Genomic DNA, 14,066 nt, shown 5'->3' with positions numbered 1-14,066 from the left:
TTTAGTTATTTTATAACCTCAATTTGAAAAGCATTCTTAACCAAAAACATTAAACTACTTTTTGTTCAACCTCAATTTCAAACACAGTTTTAATCAAACATATATTTTATCAAACCAACCTCAACTAAAAGTTTTTTTTTATAAAACAATTTTTTTCAAACCACAACCATAAAAGCTTCCATAATGTCAAACACACAAATAGGACCTGTTTTACTAATTACATCTTCATCGGGTAAAATAATTATTTTAAAGAAAGAATTTTTATAAAATTAGGGTTAAGATATTTAGAAAAATATAAGAGAATTCCAAATAAATTAATATATGATTTTACATGCAAATAACGCTAATTATTGGTATAAGCCCCTCATACAATCACATAGTTTTTAATTGAAAGGGGAGGAAACATGAGGGGATTAATATGAAAACATTTTCCAGAAGTTGTGAAAAATTTAGAAATGTCATGCTATTTGCTGATTATATCAAATTTAGTCCTTAAACTTTTGATTGCTATATATATTTTGTTTTGAATATTTATTTTTCAATTACACTACCAAACATCGGAAAATAATTCATTTTTCTGGAATTTACTTTCCAAAAACAAATTACTTTCCAGCAAACAAACGGTGCCAAAATTATTTATTTGTGTGTTAATTTGATGTATATTATATGGGAATTAGGTTATGTGGTAAATAGTTAGTCAAGTATATGTGTATGTACCTATGAATTTGTTCAGGAACATGAGTTTTATAATATGAAAGTGAGGTAAAAATGTTAAAATTATATGAATAATTATAATTTGGGTTGTTATGGTACGTAGTACGGTAAGAAAGAGAGTATAATCAAATTGTAAATATTTTACTAAAATTACAAGATGTTGTTAAGTTGACTATAGGTTTGATTTTGGAAATTGATTGAATTGTATGAGATCATATATTTATTAATATATTGATCTGAATAATTATATTTTATGAAAAGAGCTTTGTATTGATATACATATGTTGTGTGTATAAATGTGGGTTTGGCAAGGATGTGGACTTTAAGTTGAATCCTTTTGTGATGTTATATGTATCCAAGTAAATGGAAAAACTTTAAAATTAATAGATTAAGTAATCTTATCGTTGAATACATGTTGGTATGATATAAGATATAATAAAAGGGATATGAGTGAATGTTAGAGAATTATTTGTAGGTATGTATTGTTATTTTGTTATAATATGATGTTGGAGTATGTATTAACAAAGCTTGAAATTTGTCAATGTTATTTCATATTAATCTAATAGTTAGTATGTAAGTTGGTGAAATTTAGAAAATGGTCAAAATGCTAGATGACTTAAATGGTTTAAATATCTTATATGAAAGTAAGATTTGATAAATGAAAAATAGTTTAAAGTTGGAAATAATAAGAAATTGTTTATACAAATTGAAAAGATATTGAACCTAAAATGGTTGGAAAGCATAAGAAATGAAGCTTGGAAATTTGGGTGTTAAAAGATAGAATTATAGGTGTAAACATAATAAATAATTTGTGATGTTGCGGTGAAGATGATAGAAATTAGATTTTTTTAGGAATTATGATATATGAATATTAATTTAACAACATTTCTGGATAAGATTGATTTGGATTAAATTGTATAAATAGGTGTGGTAGTTATGTATTAGAATTAAGTATATGTTTGAAATATATGAGTAATCATGCTTGATGTTACACCCAACATTACGGTGACCTTTAAAGATTTTTCGTGGGCAAAAGAATAGATATTTGACATCTTGTTCTTAGAGAGGAAAAAGTCTAGTTTAAGTAGTCGCTACCTGGTATTTGGTCTCTGTTCTTACCCTTTTCTTCTCTGACTCTCTTCGTCCTCTCTCTTTACTAGTTTCAGTCACGTATCGCTTGCACAGAGGAGGAAGCTACTTTGAATGGTGGATGGCTACTGAAGATTACAACTAAAGAGAAAATTGTTGCTCTTGTTGTTGTTTGCTCATGATGTAGTATAAAGAAGGTCGTTACTATAGGATACTGGAGTTCATGGTTCCTTTATTGTCTGGTGCTGTTGCTGAGGATGTGGCTCTCGGTGGTGGTTGTCATAGTGTTGCTGCGCTGCTAGACTAGAATGGAAATCTCGGTACAACGCAATGCTGGAGGTGTCACCGTTGACAAGTTGTACTCACGGTGCTTGGTGCAAGGGAGAGGAAATGCAGTTGTTGATGTATTGTTGTTGTAGTTAGGAAAGAGGTGCACAATGTTGTTTGTTGGATGTTGTTGGTGTAGAAGGAAGAGTTGCTACTGGGGCTAAGTGGTTTGGTTTGTTACTAGGGTTTTCTTTTTTATGGGAGGGTTTCTGTGTTTGGTGAAATAAGAGGCTGGTCTCGATGAATGCTCTTTGTATCTGCTGGCAGTCATCTGTTGGTTCACGACAAGGAGGGGAAAGATTATATGTTATGGTGGGAGAACTGTTGGTCTACAGTTGGGTTGCTGGTGGGTGGTGGAGCTGAAGTTGTTGCTTGTGGAAGCCTTGTCACATTATGTGATAATGAGGAGGTTGTTGATTTCGGGTTGGAAGGGGAGAGATTGTCGGCTTTGTTGGTACAATCGGGGCTAGGGTTTTTTTTGTGTATTATGCTTCCTTAGGTTTTCTTGTAATGCCTCCCCTCTTTTTTTTTTATGCATTGGGATCTGTATTTATAATATAGGAGTTCCATAGCATATGAGAAATAAAATCCAAAAAAAAAAATCGTTCTTTTTTTTTTAAATTTCAATTTGATTAAAAATCAAATTTGAAGACATCCACTTCAAATTTTCTCATTTGCTAATCTCGAATTTCAGTTTAAGGTCTGATGTAAATTTTATCCAGTAGTTTCTAACCTGACCTGTCTTTAGGTTTTTATCCATATATATATATATATCTTCGATTTGGGCAAATCTAGTCCCATTAAAAAGTTAACACTCTTATCTACAACTTTTATGAAAGACAACATAGCAAATTTTGTCTTTATATAGTCCAATTCCTGGCCACAATTTAGCTAGTAACATTGTCCAAATTTACAGTTTATAGGTCTAGTACACAACCAATCATTTTCATGTATATCTTTCACTCCTTTTATTACCATTGCATACAAAACATGTCATTTTCACTGCAATAATCATTCATGATATTTTAGACACTCATAATTAAATTTCATAAGAGCATGTACCACATGAATTTATTTAGATGTTTAAATTCCAGCATACAACAATTTCTTACATGATTATAAACACCTTTTCTTTTACCATGCACACACAAAATCAAAATTAAAAATGTTTTCACCTTTCATTTTCATGTTTGGCCAAAGGTTTCAAGGCCTTAGTACTCATCTTTTTCTTCAATTTGTTTGTTTAAACACCATCATGTCTCCTTCACTCCAATTACACAACCTATCATTAATTTCCATTTACCCCAAAAATCCCCTCATGAACCCTAATTTAAGAACTTATAACTTTGTATAAAACTTACCTAGAAGTGTTAGAAACCAATCTAGGAAGGTGTTAGGTTTGTTCCTAGTTGTGTTTTTGCTTCGAAAAGCTTTTTCTCCCTCAAACCTTTTGGTCTCTCCTCATCTTGCTTCTGCTGCCGCAAGCTTCCTCTTCTACTATCCCTTCAATTTGTTTTGTTTTTTGTGTTAAATCTTCACTCAAACCCCTTTAACACTCTCAAGGATTGGTTTGCATATGTTTCTCTCTACATGTTCTTTGAGAGAAAGTGTTAAAGAGAAGAAAATAACTAAAAGTCAGAATGTGCATTTTGATAGTCTTACCTGAGAAGGAAAAGTAGGCGGTGATGGCTAAAAGTGGAAGATAGTACAATGTAGAGAGGTTCTAGATGTGAAAAGGCTAAGGGTTGTTTGTTGGTTTATGTGTTTAACTTAGGGTTATATATTTCATATGAATGGATGAACGTGTTTTGAATAGGTACAAGATTTGAACTTCTCAAAATATGCATAACGATGTGAATTTCCTTTAATTAAGCTAAATATATGAATTGAAATAGGATTCTTATGATGAACTCATTAGTTATGATAACTTTGACCTTGTTAATGCAAAGGAGGCAATAAGAGTGGCTAAGCATCTACAGGTTTTTTTTAAAAAAAGCCTGACACCTTATGCCACTTTTAGAATGTTATAAAATTATGTAACTAAAAATTCTTTAAATGTGTGTGTGTGTGTGTGTGTGTGTGTGTGTGTATCTTTATTGAAATAAAAAGATATGAAGATACAAGTAAAAGTGTCATGAAGATTATATTAACATCTTTGTATAGATGGCGGAGATCATTAATAACTTGTAGTTAACCAAGTTTGCATGTCATTCTTATAGATGTCAGGGCATGAATAAGTTAATTGTTATAAGAAAGATTGTATTCTATTTAGAATGAAGTTTAAGGATAGAATTTTGAAAGTATTATTTAATCTTTAATATTTGTAATTATGATTGTTATAAGGAAGATTGTATTTGATTAGTACTTAAAAGTGTATTTTTATCAAGGTTTTATATCATCATTTTGCACTTGAAGTACCAATAACTCCTTAACTAGAGCATGTTTTATAATAACATGTCTAATAATATAAGATACCTTTAATTTATGGTAAGTGTTCATCTTAAATGCAAGCCTATCACATAAATCAAAGGATTGATTGATGAGTTTAACTACTGAAATTGAGAAGACAAAGAGAGGGATAAGTTTAGAAAAGAGATGCTGGTTCAGTCCAAATTAGAACACCATTCGGTTATTGGATCATAACTAGAGCTGTAGAAATTTAATTTAGGTCTGGTTTATATTTATGAAAAGCTAAGACATAGGCCTAAACCTTTCATGAAGAGCCCAAGATTTAAATGTGTCATTTTCGAGTTCAAATGGTAGTAACAACGGAGAAGTCGGAATCTGTCCTGCAACCCAGACATTGTTCAGTGTTCAGCCCATAACTCGAGTTCTAGAAGTCCAAATGCTCTGATTTTTATTTTGTTGGAAAGCTGAGACAATTTCCCAAAACTTTTATAAAGACTATATGTTCAAATTCTGATGTTATCAATGATGTTTTCTGCAAACAAAAAGATAAGGATTGTTACCAAGTTAATAAGTGGCCACCCACTCAACAATTAGTCATCAAATCAATAGTTCTGAATTTTGGCCTATAAAAGGAGGCAGTTGCCATGCATTTAGGCATCTTGGTTTTCAAATCAAGATCATTTCCTTACTTGCTTTCTTTCTTTGTATTTTAATGTTCTAGTTTTATTTCATGTTATAGTTTCATTAATATCTTGTTTATGCATTTCATTTCCTTTACTATACTTATATAATTATATTCTCATCTTGTTTATTTATGTTTCTCTTATTCATAATGTTCAGCTAAATTTATTATGTCAAGGTGAAAAGGTTACACTAATGGTGTAAGAATAAGTATAGAATAAACTCAACATGGACTTTATTGTTTGACTCTTAATACTTTGCTTGTTAAATGGTTAATCTAGATTTATGTTGTATAACTCTTGGTACAACAAATACTTGGCACTTTCATAGCCCAACTGTATGGTATAACCGACACTTATGCTATGAAAGGAACTTGATTTGTTGTTAACATAAATTAACATCATGAATACCTGACAACATTTAAAAGTATTAACATTATTCGAATAAGATAACTAATGTAATCATGTTAACAATTTATAATCCGTTTGGAACCTCCTTTGTGTGTGGTTTCCAGTTGAGTAATAAAAAGAGTTTATACTATACTTATTTGAAATACCATTAGTGGATCCTCTAACCTTGACATTTGTTTTATATTTGTTTAAATCCTTACATCAATATCACATCTCAAAGCTCTCTTCAACTCATTTTTTGTTATTATCTATTTCTTTATTTGTAGTTTATACAGTTAACCTCCCTGTGGTTCAACCATGGTCTTTCCAGGTTATTTATTACTTCGACACTCCTGCACTTGGGATAAGACATCAATCTTTTGATCGTGTCAGTATTCTATTTAAAATGAAGTTTAAGGATACAATTTTGAAAGTATTATTTAATCTTTAATATTTGTAATTATGATGTGTATTTACGATGATGGATGTTCATTTCAGGATCTTAACAAACTCAGCGCGAGTAGTAGTTCTGCTTGTTTATTTGAGTCTTTAACTGTAGGTAATGAATATGTAAGTGTAAAAATTACCTATTATGTCATGTAATCAAATTGGTAGTATTTTTTCATGTAATTGAATTCAATACAATATACTTAATTGATAATTTTTAATTGCATTATGAGAATTTTATGTTTAAATATTGTATCCATATAGGTATGAGTTAAATGTAATGTTTGAAAATGATATGATTTATTGAAGGAAAGATGATAATTTGTGTGATGAGAGTAGCCTTAAGGCTATCCTTGTATTGTGTGGGTTAATGGTCTAGGTTGGGTGGACTAAATCATATATATTAAATTGAGATGAGTTCTTATGCGGGTTGAATTTTTGGAAATGTTACTTTTAAGGGGAAACTTTGTCAAGATTTTGGTAGAATTAATGATGGCCTAAATTGATCCTAAACATGATATTAAAAAGAAATATAAGGATTATTGAACTAATCTATATTAAAAAAAATTACTTTGTTTTTCAAATGATTTCAAGGCTTGAAAGCTTTTAGAATTGCGAGCTATTACACTTATGGTAATTTATGTGATCTTGTGTGTTTCTTAGTTATCACAGAAAGGGTTATTCAGCTACCTAACCCTTCCTGCTGGATAAGTCTTTGTATTATCTAACAATTGTATTGCAAGCAAATTTATACATGTAATTTATAAGGTATTGTAACCGCACTAATGTGCGAGTATAAATTGTATATCAATATATTTATGGATAAAATTATTGAAAAGTGCACTTGATGATGTCCTCTCTCTCTCTCTCTCTCTATATATATATATATATATATATATATATATATATATATATATATATATATATATATATATATATATAATTTTTCACATATATGACAATCAAAAAGATGAAAATAGCACTAAAAGTTTAGGATGTTACAATACTATTCAAATTAAGAGTGCAAGCAGGTTCTTGTTTTTTCTTTTCTTTTATTTTTTTGTAAGTGTCTTTTTTTAATTTTATTATTTAATATTTGGTTGATTTTAAAATAGATTCTCGCAAAATTGAGTACTAGCCAAATATTATGAATTTTTTTAAGACTGTGATAACCTAGTAGAAAGCAAACCGAAACAAAGTTATTAAGCTTAATGGAGTCCATGATCAGGGTCACGGGTTTGGTAGATTAAGTCACGAAGCCTAGGTTGATTCAATATATCGTCATCTCAATATTTTAAAATAATATCTTCTTGATTTTTTTTAAAATCATACCATGTCATTACGAGTCATCCAGATTGCATTGGGACCCACCAATTTCATTGGCTTATGTCAGGGTAATCTCTAAACGTTTTAATTTAAAACTCGATCTAGGAAAGAAATCGAGTTGAGAGATTTCAAGGTTGACTTTTCAAGCTAAATTTAATAACAATGTCAAAGAGTTCCTTTCAACCTGAATATATTTTACATTCAAGAGATTTATGGTCCAACCCGTAGTGTAGCACAGTCTAGAAAATTAGTGTGTGGGGGTAACCAAACAAGGGTTTTAATCCTTTTATTAGTAACTGTTATTATTTCTAGCTATGTTATTAACATCAGATCAGATAAGTTAATCTGATAAGAGAATAGATATACTGGATATTTATTCGATCAATTTTTTTTTTAAAAAAATCAATTAAGAATATAACTTGGTATGATCTAGATGAATTAGCAAAGTTTTTTTTAAATCCATAAAACCCATTTGAACTAACCAACTAGGTTTTACATGTAAAATAACTTTAAAAAAAATTGTCTAAACTAAAACTACTTGGTTTTAGCTTTACATACTAAGACTCGTTTTCTCATCCCTCGTCCCTTTTAGTTTGTACTTTATAGTTACCATTTGCAATCTCTTCTTCATCTAAATTAATTTTCTCTCTCTTCTCAAGTATGTACAATCCTTGTTCAAAAGAAAGACCTCAACAATCTCATTAAAAAAGATCATGGCTTTCATTATTTTATTAAACCTATCTTCATAAAATTTGGTTTCTTCTAAAAATACCATCTACATAATCCCACTACTGATTTATCCTTAAAATTAATTTAAGTATTTTAATTTATTATGTACTAATCAAAGTTTGTTTTCATTTGACATGATCCAATCTATATAATAAATGGGTCAACAACGAGATTCGTTTATCATGGGACTTATGGCATACAAGGATGGATTGGATATCATGGAAAGGCTAGCATTCATACCTTGTCTTTGAGATATATTGGGGATATTATTTTAGTGGGAGCTGAGCATGGTTGTTAAAGGAAGACCTAATTACTACTTTTTTTTTTAGCTTTTGCTAGCAAGTTGAATGAATTTAGCTAAAAAAAGAGGTCTATTTTCCTTCTAACTTAAATATAATCATCTAATCAAGGGTGATATGGTGCAATACTAGGATTAAAAGATCTTTTTTTTCTCACTACATGTACCAATTCCACACCATTAATAAAAGGTAAAAATAAACTTCTTGCCATTCAATTGCAAGCCACTTAAACTACTTACTACTCAATTGTCTTCCACCCAAACTACTTGTCACTCGTATGTCTGCCACTCAAACTTGTGCCTTGCTAGTATTTCTTACTCTTCCTCTCACATTTCTTTCTTCTTGTATTTGTTCTCTTTTTATTAACGGACTAATGCTTTTACAACAAACAACATTAGTTATCAACATTTAGATTGCCTAGTTGATGAATTGTTTGATTTGCACTCAATAATCCTTATATATATTTTGGTGATTCAACTAGAGAGTTAGTGATTATAAAATAATAATAGCCCCTTCCAAGATGATAAAGAAGACTATTAAACCTAGAAGCAACATATTTGTGCATAATGATAACAGAACCATACTCAGCTCTAACAACAATGGTGACAACACCAACTTTCTCAATGTTAAATATAATGATAACCCTTAAACTTTTAAAATTAGTAGTGCAAACTTCCAACACTTTCAAAAGGTGGCCTACCTCGATCCACTACTCAAGTCCTTATTGTGTTTGCCTTTTAACTAGGTCTTAAAGCCATGGTTGATAACCTAAAGATTTTTTAAAACACCTAGGCAAAGCTACAAGTCTTTAAGGTGTTTCAAGATAAAAACATGATATTTAAACAAGCATTCAATAGCATCATCTAGTTGATTCCTATGACTACCCTACCCTACATGATCAGTTGAATGATAGGGAGGACATCTTCTCACTAAAAATTTATTGTGCATCCATTTATAACCATTAAACAACCCACAATATTGGTTTTTAATGATCAACAACACTATCTTACAAAAAAGGATTTAAAAGAAAAATTGAAGTAAAAAATGGCAAAATCTACAAGCAAGTTTGATCGTAAACTTCCTTATCCAGCCTCTATTTTCATGGGACCTTAACTAAAAGACTATGTCAATCCTAATTTTAAGGTTTTCAATGGCAAGTAAAGGAACGTTGATAAGCATATTATAAAGTTTATGAAGACCCTGGTGTTTATAGCCTAGATGATGATTTGAAGTTGAAGGAATTTTCCAAGTCTTTGATTGAGAAAACATACACTTAGTATGCGAATATAGCTCATTATTTTGTACAAACATGGGCAAGTACATGCAAATTATTTACTAAAATGTTTTTCTCCGCCATGAAAGAGTGACAATGTTTGAACTAGGATAAGAAAGCTCTAAAGAGATTTTGTTGTATTAAATTGAATAATTTTAAGATCATATCCTAGACATGTTGAAGGGTTTTTATAAGAAAGAAGATGTCAAGTTATGTATTCAAGGCATGTATATGGAATACATGATATATCTAGAGAATTTAGGTCTAACCACTTTTTCTACCTTAATGGAAAGTGCTTATTGGACCAATAATTTCAATATAGTTTATAGAATGAATGATTTCACACCAACTATAAGTGGTGCCAGGATGGGTCTTATCATAACCCAATTTTTTACCATATGTTTTTCTAAATATTTTCAAGATATAAAGAATATTAGAAAAATATGTTTACAATGTATTTACGTCATTTCCAACGTCTTTTCAAAAGAATTCAAAAATTTATTTTCAACGCGTTCAGCTATTAAAACATACATTTCAAAATCATTGATTAATTATTCTCATTGAATCAATGTTGATGTTGCCTTTTAAAAAAAAATCAAAATATAAAAAATAAGAAAAAATAAAAATATATGGACAAGGGGACCAAAAGTGCAAAGAAAAAAATGACAGACTAAACTGAATTTGATTTGCTAAGTCACCAGGCAATTTAGAGAAAAGAGACAAAAAAATTTGCTTATAAAATGGTGAAGGGATCTTACACAGAAGAGGGGTAAAAAAAAAAACTTAAAAAAGAGAGATATTCTCTCCCACACAAAAAAACCCCAGCCCCATCTTTACAACACCAGTCATCACTATCATATAAAAAAGAACTTTCTCTCTCTCGTGTCCCTTCATCTTCTCTACTCTAACCACCCAAAGACTTCATTGTCTCAAGATTTTTCCAGTCTTCTTCTCAATCATGAATAACCCCCAAATTCTCTTCTATAAAACCATCCCTTTCCTTTCTAACCAAGACAACCAACCCCCCACTAACAATTTACAACCCATCCTCACCACCACAAGTTGGCATTTTCTTGCCTCCATCTTCATTGTAAAAGACACTAACCAAAACCAGCCCTAGTCCAACCTTAATACCATTTTTCCTTACCTTTTTCACTGTCTTTTCACCACCTACCATGTTGACAACAGAACCACCATTAGCCAACCTAATTCTTCTTTTCTCATTGAAGAACTTGACTGTCCCCCATTTTAGCCCTGCGTCTATTACCTTCCTTCACATCATTGTGACCTTCTCAGCCACAACAACAGCAACACAACCTCCACCACCACCACCATGGAGGAAACTTATTAACCCAGTTGCAACTAAACCAACTTTCTACCTCCAGCGTCATCATCCTCCTCTCCTCCATTTCACCTAAAATCGACAGCCCATATCATTGACATCCACTATAATGTACCCCAACTCATCTACTGATGATAGCAACCCATAAACATAGACTTTTCTTCTTTGTTTGTCCACCACTAATGTTGAGTTTCATTATGAAAACCATAATGATTCAATCATCAACAACAATATCAATGACTAGTTACAGGAAAGAGAAATAGATTTGTAGAGAGAGAGAGAGAGAGGAGGAAATGAAACCAAAGCTTTGTTGTGTGGTTTAATGTTTTTACAGGTGACAAATGACTCTCATCACCAGCATAGGAAGAAAAAGAAGAAGAAGATGCTCTAGATCCTTTTTTTTTCTTCACCGACGACAACACATGGGCTCATATGCTGCCAGTGGTGGTGGCACGTGGGTAAACGCGTCATGGCTGTTTAACCACTTTCGGAAGCTTTTCAGCTTGGTTTATGAATTTCCAGCAACTTCTCCAAATTATTTCAACCTTTAGATGATCGATTTTTCAAATCTTAAATGTTTATTATGTGTATTTAAATTATTGTTAAATTTTGAATTTTGGTGGTTTGTAAACACGTAATTGTAGGGTGTGTGAGTAAAAAATATAGTAAATCAGAGAATGTCTGAGCATGTTGCATTTTCTTTTCATCACTTTTTTATCTTGTGTTAAATATATGTAAAAAAAAGGAAAAAAGATAAAAAAAAAATTAATTAACCAAATGTTTTAATTGCATACGGCTAAATTTTAAAAGTTTTTCATGCATATTTTCTAAAAAAATATATATATTTTTATTATGTTTTAAAAATACAAAATACATATCATAATCAGTTTATAATTATCCATTAAAATTTGGCTAAAATCTTAAAAATACCACAAAAATTAATTTGTTTAATTAATATTCAGGGTATGAATTTTACAACATAATGTATATTTATAGTATTAAATTAAATGAATTAATAGCAATAAACATTAGAAATTAGTTGTATCTAGGAAATAAGTATGATGCTAAAATTAAGGCCTCAATATAATTAAGATTTAATCCGATAAGGTGAAGACTTCCTCACGAAGGGAGATATGCCTTGAACCTTAGACAATACCAACAGATTGAAACATGACTTAGAATAACAATCAATCAATAATGCATCTTACTTTAGGTAGGGTGCACTAGAGGTGATGCGTCTTTCCCTTGCATAACTAATCCCCTTACCCAAACTCTTGCAGACCATAGGTTTCTTAGTGACCATGATACTAGGTGACAACTCTCTCAAATCATAACTTTATGATTAAGCCCAAACACCCTTTAATCTAGGAGACAACTCTGCCATTCGATGTCATGCATGTCACGACAGGATGAAGACTCCACTAAGGACTTGTCTGGTTGGATTGAGCTTTTTTTATTTGATTGTTTGCTTTTGTTATTTTTATTGGTCTCTATCATTTAATTTTAGCTTGTATTTTTTTTTTACATACTACTCATGCACAAGTACATCAAGTATGGATTAATGCCTTCATGCATTTTAATTTTGAGAATAAACCTAATTCTAGGTTAGACAGAGAGTAGTGGTCTACCTCACAACTTTCAGTCAGGGTTCAGATTCGTAAAACACCCTATTATGAGCTGTGTTTACTTTGTAATGACGGTCATACTATTCCCCGACCATTTGTTATAAACTCCTATATTGTCTTCATGAAAAGTGGTCACTGGGTAGATCATAAACCCTTTTGAGACTAGATAATGAGCTTACCCTTTGTATAGTGGCTTAGAACCTACCCTTAGGATATGAACTCCCTAATAATTCATTTTGCATCAAGGCAAACCTGATCAATAATCCTGAACTTCGTAAGATTTGTTGAGCTAAAACCATAATTTTTTAAATACGAGCAAGAATATGAGATGTTGTAACTAGTTGGGGGGAATTGCCCAAAGACTAATGTCGGTAAACTATCGCACATAAAAACCCTTTTGTCTTTTTTGAATGGAAAGGGCTGAGACCCATCTTTTTGTTTTGTACTCTCCAATGTGTATGAGATTTAACCAAGATGAAGACTTGGAAAAGATCTTTTCAGATTCATCAAACTACATATTTTTGCTCTATTTAACAAAAAAAGTTATGGATTAGTTCTTTGAACATGTTAATCCTTATTCAATGTACATGTACATACACTTGCATCTATAAGCATTCATGCTTTGGGGTCTTAAATGTCATGAGTGTATATACAAGTTGAAATATAGGTCCTAAAAAAAGCTCAAATCCACAGAGTTTACAATACCTGACTTCGACAAAGAAACATGGAAGATGAAGAACATATTCATTGTGATGCCCACTTCCAAGAGGAACTGGACTTCCTGAAGATTAACATGGTCTGCATCGCTAGCTTGCTCAAGCAAACACTAAAAACTATCTTTGGTGATGACCCGTCCAATCAGCCTGTGACTTTTGTTCAGACGTAAGCAACAATTCAACTTGAAAAAAAGATGTGAGGACAAGCTTCAGAACACAATGTAATTACTCCCATACCTTTAAAAAGAAAAACACAGCTAATGTCTGAGGGTGTTTTTAGATTTTCATATTTTTGGTACAGTGTGATTAACGTATAACCCTTAGGATCAATTTGTTTTTGCCTAATTAGGTTTTTTAACCTCGGTTTTCTTGAAATTATCCAGTGGGGTCAAAGGTGTTCTAGTCTTTTTATAATTAAAAAAAAGTGGTTGGTGTATGCAGAGCACGCGCTAGCAAGTGGAAGGCACTCTGCACCCTTTGGATGGCACGTGCGGCGCCTCCTGGTGGTTGTTGGTAGCCTTTCACGGTGGAATCCAAAACATCACGCCACCCTCTACACTGTGGGCCGGTGTGTGTTGGCCTCCATGACACAGAGAAGTTCTGACAATAATATTTCTCCTCCCCCATCTTTTCTCTCTCCTCCACCTCAAAATGTGTGTTGGCCTTGAAAAATTGCAAAGTGGTCCTCAATCATTTAATT

The sequence above is a fragment of the Populus trichocarpa genome, chromosome 2, assembly GCF_000002775.5.
Source record: "Populus trichocarpa isolate Nisqually-1 chromosome 2, P.trichocarpa_v4.1, whole genome shotgun sequence".
Classification (NCBI taxonomy): Eukaryota; Viridiplantae; Streptophyta; class Magnoliopsida; order Malpighiales; family Salicaceae; genus Populus; species Populus trichocarpa.
This window is presented reverse-complemented; position numbering follows the sequence as displayed.